At 33.1% G+C, this 10,264-nt stretch overlaps 1 pseudogene; it reads left to right on the top strand.

Moving 5' to 3' along the window:
- Positions 1-453: 453 nt before the first annotated feature.
- LOC112097028 lies at positions 454-9,311 on the top strand (annotated as a pseudogene).
- Positions 9,312-10,264: the final 953 nt, after the last annotated feature.

Genomic DNA, 10,264 nt, shown 5'->3' with positions numbered 1-10,264 from the left:
ACATTACCAACTTCTCCTCTCCTAAGATGCTTGTAGTCAGCAAATTTTATGAAAATTGTTTCAAGAGTGTCCATCATTGCTTCTTGGCAGGAAGATGAAAATTGCAAGCCATATAAGAGCCCCGGCATTGCAAATCCAAAGCCTCTTGTGTCAACTCTAATCACAGGAGCATCCTTCGTTATCGACCATTGAAGCTCACCCACAGTACATGTAATCATCATAATGGGGCTACATTTTTGCATGATGAGAACAACAGAAAAATCTCCAAGGCGAAGAAATCTGAGAGTTTGTTCATCATCATAATCCATTAAAAAAACTGCAGCAGAATTGATACTGCAGAGTTCAGTTGAGCTTCCATAAGAAAATTGTGATGGCTTGTTAATGTTGCTTGACATGTCAGTTTGGATTGATGATGATGGGGAAAGTGAAGTCTTTAGGGTTTAAGTATGAGCGATGGATCCTCTGCAAAGTAAGCAAATTAAGATTAGAGTATGTAGGATATCTATATAAAGTACAACTATCTAATGACATTATTTCACTTTTTTTCACTTTTTTGAGAAATACAAGACATCTAAGTCATATAAGTAAAGAGATCTATTCGTTAATAAAGAAAAAAGAAGGGGGGGGGGGGGGGAGAACAATGATTGAACTGGTGATAAAATAGAATTTTGAGTCACAAAACTTCTAAATATGAACTAGAATTAAATCAACTGACATGTTGTTTTGAGGAAGAATGTTCAGATGATTTGTCATTTGCTGTGTTGTTGAAGCCAAACCCACATTGGCGATAATGTCATTCAAAACCATTAACTCAGACACGTGCAACACACGTGATTAAACAGAATTAAAGCACTTCAAGACGACGCGATGTTGCTGTCGTTTTGGAGTCACTTACGCATACACCTGCATGCAACTCAGGTAGGTTTGGCGGTTATGGTTCTTATGTTTTTGGCGAGAGCCAGCTGGTGGCTAACCAACCCAGAAACCAACCTTATAAGGCAAGTTCTGGTACATTCTTAAAGCATCTTATCATGCAAAGTAGAGAGCTAGAAAGAGCGAGAAAGTTTATTGCTTGTATTCTCTGAGTTCATATTAAGTTCTCTGCAACTCTTCAACTTGATATAGTGAAAGCTTAAGGCTTGTTTCATCAGTGGATGTAGGCACCATAATCAAGTGCTGAACCACTTAATTTTTCTGTGTTTGTCTCTGTTTCTCATTGTTCTTGATCATTATTACTGGAATTAGTTCTTGTGTCTTGGAATAGAATTAGGTCTTGGGGTGGGTTGAGTCTAACTTATAGAAGGTTCAACTCTCAACATAAACAATAATTCGATTAATAATAAAGAAAAAAAATTCTTGATTCAATTCTCCACCTTAATCTAAACAATTAAAAAAAGAAAAAGGATTATTCAAATTCTATTGAATCGATTTGCTTATTTCAAAATAAATTTAGAAAATGTATGACAATTAATCATAAATCAAAACGAAATTGCAGGGAAATTAAATTTCCCTTTTTAGGTTATTTGATAGATAGAGAGAGCGAGAAAGAAGACAATACCTGATGGAAAGTTGAAACCACAGAAGATGACTACGAGGCTCTGATTTTGATAAGAAACAGAATTCAGAAGAAAGGAGCTAATAAATTATTATCTTGAATAAATTGAAGAGAGAGAGCGCTGAATGGTTGAGTACTGGGCATAGCATGGTCAAAGGTTATTGCATTTACTGCCACATTGCTATAGAGGAAGGTAAATCCACCATAGTGCCAGTGCCAGAAAATGAGAGATTAATTAATTTACACATATAATCTAACTCACTACTTAATTTTATGAAAGCATAAATAATACAAACTATTGCCTATAGATTTATTATATTTTATAACATTGGCCCAAATGTTTTTGAGGTAAGTAATTTGTAGACCTGAAATTTAATTTGGGAAAATGAGTATTACCCTTATTGTTTGGAGAAATTATTTTAAACCTCTCTTATATTTTAAAATACATCTAATCCTCCCTGTCAGTATAATAATATTAACTTTATATATCATTTTATTATTCTATTCCTAATCTTGATGTTAGTATTTTGAGAATATAAATAAAGTAAAATGATGTATATATGTTTACGATGAAATTAATCTAATAATGAATTATATAATGAATTAACAAAACATTCGTGTTAGGCACCTGAGCACAGTAACAATGGACATTAGCATCATTATTTTTAGAATAGCTTAAATAAAATAAACTTGAATAGAAGTTTTAAAATTTTCTTTTGTTCAACTCATTATACCAACAAAACCAGATCCCATTTAGCAACATTTCACATACATTATAACAAACAAATAAGAAAGAAAAGAACAAAAGGATGAAACTTTTAATACCCATAAACTTATGTGTCAAAAATATAACAGAATCAAATAATTTTTTAATAAAAGAGCTCGTATTTTTATATTATAAATGATTACAAAATTAAAAAATAAAAAAGAAATGAACAAAAGGTTCAAACATTTAGAAATCAATTAATATTTTGCCATAGGTTACAATTAATTATTAAATTAATTTAATCATTACGGGTATATAAGTTATTTTACTTGATTTATATTCTCAAAATATTTAAATTTTATGACTAATATCAAAACTACGATTAGAATAGTAAAATAATTAATAATCTATAAATTTAACACTGTTATAATTGCATAGGATTTGGACCTATTTTAGAACATAAGAAGAGTTTCACTTAGTTTCTCTAAACAATGGGGGTAGTCCTCATTTTCCAATTTTAATTTTATTTGAGACAATCTTAATTAATATATATGAAAGCCAAAGATAATTAACTATTTGAGACAATTTTATGATCATGAACTAAATAAAATTTCTTCCACAAAAAAATTGCATTCTACATTCATACGTTTCTCTTTTCTTTTTTTTCATTTTATTTTGAAGTATATATTCAAATAAATATGGTCTTAGAAGAGTTTTTCCCCAAAAAAAAAAAATTATTCTCTAGGTGTCACGAGCTATCCACTAGTCATAAATCATAAATCATTATCCTTTTTGAACATTTTATCGGTACAATAAAATTAAAAAATCTAAATTTCTTTATTGATAAGATTCTTTCTTTAATACGTCCTTAAAGGATTTATATTACGGGAATTATTCCAGGCTCAGGATTAAACATAGCCAACTTGTTATGAAAGCACACTGCCATATCTGTTCAATTTTTACTTTAAAATATTTGTTCAAAATTAGCCGTTTCAGAATCTTTCTAAAGAGGAAATTAAAGGGTACTATGAATGCAGCCAACTCATTGTCTTCGATTATTTATTGAAATTCTTAGCCAGCTAATGCCCTAAAGCTAAAGGGCATATTTTTACATTGGCTGAGAATTGATCTTGGGGTCAATTATCCAAACATGAGGAAATTCTAAACTCTGAATATAGCATTCAAATTAATTTTAAGTATCAGTTAGATTCATGAACTTTTATAATCAGTTCATAGTATGTATGAGAGAAAGTGTCACTCTTCGATTTAACTTTTTAGATTGAGCAAAACCTAAGATCACCTAACATGTTCAATCTTGATTTGTTGAGTTGTTGTGAACGCGTGATATTATCCTAAATAAGGATTGCATTCATAATTAATAATTTAATTAACTTATTGATTAATTATTATGTGGCTAATTAATTAATATTATTCTCTTGGTCTCAAGGTTGTTATTTGTTTATTCGACAATAATAATAACTACTCCCATCACCATCCGTAAAATCGATTGGCTATCTTTTGCAATCTAAAAGAAAAGCTTAATTAAGTAGTTAATGGAAAACATAGGACCACAAGACTCGTAATATTATTTTCTATACATCAGTGCGTTCAGATAACAAAACATAAGACGAAATAAAACTTAAACTATCAGATTGGACGCAATCGAAATAGGCGCTAATTCAAGAGATTGAGCCCAAGTTTGATTGATACAAAATTTGTGATACTGATTAAGACGAGCAGTGCGAGTCAGGACACGGGATCTTATTAGTTGAATCACTAGTTCCAAAAATTGACGTTGTTAGACAAGGGCCTAACATAAGTACATATTAAGACAGTTAGTTACATGGATTTAAAGGCTAAACCTACTTTGATATCATGGCTTCACTAATCAAAAGCTTAAGTTTGAAGAAGATAAGAGTATCTGCATGTAGTTTGATCCAAAAGTTTAAATTTGAATTTAAAGGTCTAAATGATATAATATTTCGTAATTATTATTAAGTCTAACTATCCCTTCTCGGTCTGTGAGCGTGTATGAACTTTAAATGACTTCCTATTTTCAATATAAGAGATTTTATTAATATAATATCTAATTAAGCTTGAACAAAAAAATTGTGGGCACCATCTAATTGAAATGATAAAACCTCTTTTATACTATAAATGATATAAAATTAAAAAATAAAAAAGAAACGAACAAAAGGTTCAAACATTTCGAAATCAATTAATATTTTGCCATAGGTTACAATTCATTATTAAATTAATTTAATCATTATGGGTATATAAGTTATTTTATTTGATTTATATTCTCAAAATATTTAAATTTTATGACTAACATCAAAACTATGATTAGAATAGTAAAATAATATATAAATTTAACACTGTTATAACTGCATAGGATTTAGACCTATTTTAGAACATAAGAGTTTCTCTTAGTTTCTCTAAACAATGGGTGTAGTCCTCATTTTTCCATTTTAATTTTATTTGAGACAACCTTAATTAACATATATGAAAGCCAAAGATAATTAACTATTTGAGACAATTTTATGATCATGAACTAAATAAAATATCTTCCACAAAAAAATTGCACTCTATGTTCATACGTTTCTTGTCTTTTTTTTTTTCATTTTATTTTGAAGTATGTATTCAAATAAATATGGTCTTATAAGAGTTTTTTCCCAAAAAAAATTATTCTCTAGGTGTCATGAGCTATCCACTAGTCATAAATCATAAATCATTATCCTTTTTTAACATTTTATCGGTACAATAAAAGTAAAAAATCTAAATTTCTTTATTGATAAGATTCTTTCATTAATACGTCCTCAAATGATTTATATTACGGGATTATTCCAGGCTCAGGATTAAACATAGCCAACTCATTACGAAAGCACACTGCCATATCTGTTCAATTTTTACTTTAAAATATTTGTTCAAAATTAGCCGTTTCGGAATCTTTCTAAAGAGCAAATTAAAGGGTACAATGAATGCAGCCAACTCATTGTCTTTGATTATTTATTGAAATTCTTAGCTAGCTAATTCCCTAAAGTTAAAGGGCATATTTTCACATTGGCTGAGAATTGATCTTGGGGTCAATTATACAAACATGAGGAAATCCTAAACTCTGAATATAGCATTCAAATTAATTTTTAAGTATCAGTTAAGTTTATGGACTTCTATAATATGTATGAGCCTATGAGGAAAAGTGCCACTCTTCGAACTAGCTTTTGAGATTGAGCAAAGCCTAAAATCACCTAACATGTTCAATCTACTTGATTGGTTGAATTGTTGTGAACGCGTGATATTATCAGAAATAAGGATTACATTTATAATTAATAATTTTATGAACTTATTGATTAATTAAAATGTGCCTAATTAATTAATATTATCCGCTTGGTCTCAAGGTTGTTATTTGTTTATTCGACAATAATAATAATTACTCCCATCACCATCCGTAAGAGCGGTTGGCTATCTTTTGCAATTTAAAACAAAAGCTTAATTAAGTAGTTAATGGAAAACATAGGACCACAAGACTCGTAATATTATTTTCTATACATCAGTGCGTTCAGATAACAAAACATAAGACGAAATAAAACTTAAACTATCAGATTGGACGCGATCGAAATAGGCGCTAATTCAAGAGATTGAGCCAAGTTTGATTGATACAAAATTTGTGATACTGATTAAGACGAGCAGTGCGAGTCTGGACACGGTATCTTATTAGTTGAATCACTAGTTCCAAAAATTGACGTTGTTAGACAAGGGCCTAACATAAGTACATATCAAGACAGACAGTTACATGTATTTAAAGGCTAAACCTACTTTGATATCATGGTTTCACTAATCAAAAGCTTAAATTTGAAGAAGATAAGAGTATCTGTATGTAGTTTGTGTTGGATCATAAACTTGATCCAAGATGAATAAATTCAAGCCCAACTCATGGAAAGTTCCATGAGTAGGTATGGTTGGTGAGGTTTGAATTATTTGTGTTAGGTGTGTTAGGTGTGGTTGGTGAAGTAGGTGAGCGGTATGTTTTAATGGATTGTAAGGATTTGTGTATTAGTTGAATAAATGAATGGTTGTGATTAGTTTGTTTCATGTATAAATACCCCCTCCCCTTTGGTTTAATCATCAAGTGAAGTAGCAAAATCTCTAAGGTATAGAGAGTGAAAAATAAGAGTTGTAATTGGTGAGTGTTGTTGAAGAAATAAAAAAATAGTGTGTTTTTTGTGTTTTATTTGTAAATTCTCCAACAAAGTGGTATCAGAGCTAGTGCTTGATGCTATATATAGTCATGTAGCTATCAAATCGAAGATCTCGACAATAGGAATGTGACGCCGCAAAAATCATCCCGATCCGAGACCGGAAGCGCCCACACTTGCCGCCTGAAGTTTTTTGTCTTGAAGCTAAGTCGACTCACTGAGTTGAACCAAGTTGAGCCGAACTGAACCAAGCCGAGCCGAGCTGAACCGAATCAAGTCGAACCAAGCCAACTCGAGCTGAACCAATCCGGACCGAACCAAGACTACCAAGCCGGTGTTGACCGTTGACCGATGTTGACCGTTTACCAGTGTTGACCGTTGACCGAAAGTTGACTCGAGTCCTTCCTAAGGTTTTTCGACGTGCCGGATCCATCTGTGCTTTCAGAATCTCTAAATTCTCACTCAATTTGTGAGTTATGGCAAACGGTGGTATGATGTCATTTCAAGTTCCATAATTAAAAGGAAGTAAGTTTGACAATTGGAGTATTAAAATGAAGGCTCTATTGGGCGCACATGATGTATGGGATGTCGTGGAGAAAGGCTTTATTGTGCCAGAAAATGAAACCACTTTAACTGTGGTGCAAAAGGAGAATTTAAAAGACTTGAAGAAGAAAGAGAATAAAGCAAAGCATCTCATCTTTCAATCATTAGATGAAGATGCTTTTGAAAAGATTGTTGGTACAACCTCCTCAAAAGAAGCATGGGAGAAATTAGAGACCTCTTACAAAGGAGCGGAGCAAGTTAAGAAGGTTCGTCTCCAAACATTACGAGGAGAATTTGAGTCCTTACACAGGAAGGCATCAGAGTCAATTTCTAACTACTTTACTCGGGTTGTGACTGTTTCTAATGAATTAAAAAGAAATGGCGAGGAGTTAAAAGAGGTAAGGATCATTGAAAAGATACTTCGATTAGTAGACTCGAAGTTTGACCATATTGTTGTGACAATTGAGGAAATAAGAGATCTAGAGGATATGACGATCAAGCAACTTCAAGGAAGGTTGCAAGCGTACGAAGAAAAACTAAAAAAGAAGCAAGGAATCTAAGAACAACTTCTCAAGATGGAGGTCAATCCAAAGAAAAGAGAAGAAAGCTCTGACAACGAGAGAATGCACTATGTCCGAGGTAGAGGATGAGGACGAGGTAGAGGTCATGGTCATGGATGAGGTTGGAATTTCAACAACAACTCCAATTATGCCAAAGGAGAAAGCTCAAGCAGAGGACGAGGCAAAAGCAATCCAAGATCGAGGTATGACAAATCTCAAGTACAGTGCTATAATTGTCAAAAGTTTGGGCATTATGCTTCAGAATGCAAAGCTCCAAGCACCAGAATTGAGGAGAGAGTGAACTATGCTGAAGAGAAAAATGGTGAAGTTGACACACTTTTACTAGCATGCAATGACACAAGTGGAGGTCAAGAAAATACATGGCATCTTGACACATGTGCTAGCAATCATATGAGTGGAAACAAAAGCATGTTCGTGCAACTAAGTGAATCTGTGAATGGCAATATTGCTTTTGGAGATGATTCAAAAGTACCAGTGAAGGGTAAAGGTAACATTCTTTTTCGTGCAAAAGATGGTAGTCACCAAATAATTTCGAATGTTTACTATGTGCCCAATATGAAAAGCAACATCTTTAGTTTGGGTCAACTTTTAGAAAAAATGCTATGATATTCACTTAAAAGATTATAGTCTTTTCCTAAGAGATGACAAAGGAAATCTAATTACAAATGTGAGAATGTCGAAGAGTAGAATGTTTCCTTTAAATATTCAAAATGATGTTACAAAATGTCTCAAAGCCTATCACAAAGATCAATCCTGGACTTGGCATCTTCGATATGGGCATCTCAACTTTGGAGGACTGGAGCTACTATCTAAGAAGAACATGGTGAAAGGCTTACCATACATCAATCACCCTGATCAACTTTGTGAAGGATGTTTACTTGGCAAGCAGTTCAGAAAGAGCTTTCCAAAGGATTCAAACTCAAGAGCTCGGAAGCCACTCCAGCTCATTCATACTGATGTGTGCGGTGTTAACATTAATATGTTAATAATATTGATTTTGATGATAACAAATTTTAAATGTATTTTGACAAAAATATTGGAGCTATTTCTTAATAAACGAAAGCCCTTTTAATCATTGGCTTATTTCTTCATAAAAGATGGATTTTCAAATTAGGAAGAGATTCTCCGCAAAAACTCGTTTAAAATTGCAATTCTGGTTATAAACGGTGTACCGTTTATTTAAAACGGTTAACCGATTAAAGGCAGAGAGCAACACATTTCCTAAACCTCTAACCGTTTATGAAAAACGAAAAACACAAAAGATGGGGAGGTTACTAGAAATTAACGGTAAACTGTTTTTTCTTTTAAACGGTTAACCGATTAGCACCAGAGAGCAACATATTGCCTAAGCTCTAGCTGTTTATGTTTAACGGAAAACACCCAAGATGGGAAGGCTACTGGAACCTAACAGTGAACCGTTTATTTTAAACGGTTAACCGATAACGTCCAGAATTGAAGGTTGTCCTCCTCTGGCATTGATTAACGAAAACTGATAAGGCTAAATTGTTGTGCAGGTTACTGGAGCCAAACGGCAAATCGTTTATTTTAAACGGTCAACCGATAATACCCAGAGAAGCCACTTTATGCAATCCCTTAACCGCTAAATGAAAACGAATTAACTGATGTTCATTTTGCAGGTTACTGGAGACAAACGGCTAACCGTTTATTGCAAACGGTTAATCGATAATATCCAGAAACGTTACTTCATGCAAGTCCTTAACCGTTTAGCGTAAATGGATAACAAATGCTCATCTTGCAGGTCTCTAGAAGTTAACGGCGACAGGGCAATCCTAAACAGCTAACCGTTTATTTGAAATCTGGCCCAACGGTAACTTTGACCAACCGAAACAGTTAACCGTTTATGGTTAACGGCGAACTGTTTTCTGTCCGACAGTTTGTAACGGCTAGATTTTCAGCTCTAAATATAAATAAGCTCATTCAAATTCAAAGAAGAGGATCACAACACAACCATTTGAGCTAATATCCGAGAATACAATCTTCATAGAGCTTAGAACACATTCTTGCTTCATCTATTCACATATTAAGCATCATTGTGTAATCTTATATATTGTGAGAGGCAAAACAGTTTGTAATCTTTTACTTTGAGTGATTGTAAGTGTTGGGATACACTTGGGTTAAGAGATTGGGGATAATCTCTTGTTGTAAAGGTCCATTGACACCTTGGAAGTCAAGTGTAAGCATTTGAAGCCTTTGAGGCTTGCTTAGTGGAATCCTCAAGCCCGGAAAGCTTGGAGGCGTGGACGTAGGCGAGGTTGGCCGAACCACGTAAAAATCTCGGTGTTTGAATCCCTCTTCCCTTATCTTTTTATATTGTGATCATCTTAATTATTATTGCTTTGAATTTGATTTATAATTGCATTAAGATTTTCTTTAATAAATTGAATAATTTTTTAGAATCCCAATTCACCCCCCTCTTGGGTTGCATACTTGTATTTCAATTGGTATCAGAGCCTCGTTCTCTTGTTAAGACTTAATCGTCTAGAGTAAAAGATCCATGGCAACCCTAAATGACTCAACCTTTAGAGAAGGGCAATCCACAACTAGACCACCATTTTTCGATGGTAATGACTATGCTTATTGGAACACTAGAATGAGAATCTATTTGCAAGCCTTAGATTATGAAATTTGGGAAGTTGTTTGTGATGGTCCATTCATGCCTACATTC

This window comes from Citrus clementina, unplaced genomic scaffold, assembly GCF_000493195.1.
Source record: "Citrus clementina cultivar Clemenules unplaced genomic scaffold, Citrus_clementina_v1.0 scaffold_7, whole genome shotgun sequence".
Classification (NCBI taxonomy): Eukaryota; Viridiplantae; Streptophyta; class Magnoliopsida; order Sapindales; family Rutaceae; genus Citrus; species Citrus x clementina.
Note: the sequence above shows the minus strand (reverse complement) of the source record. Positions and strands in the feature narration are given on the sequence as shown.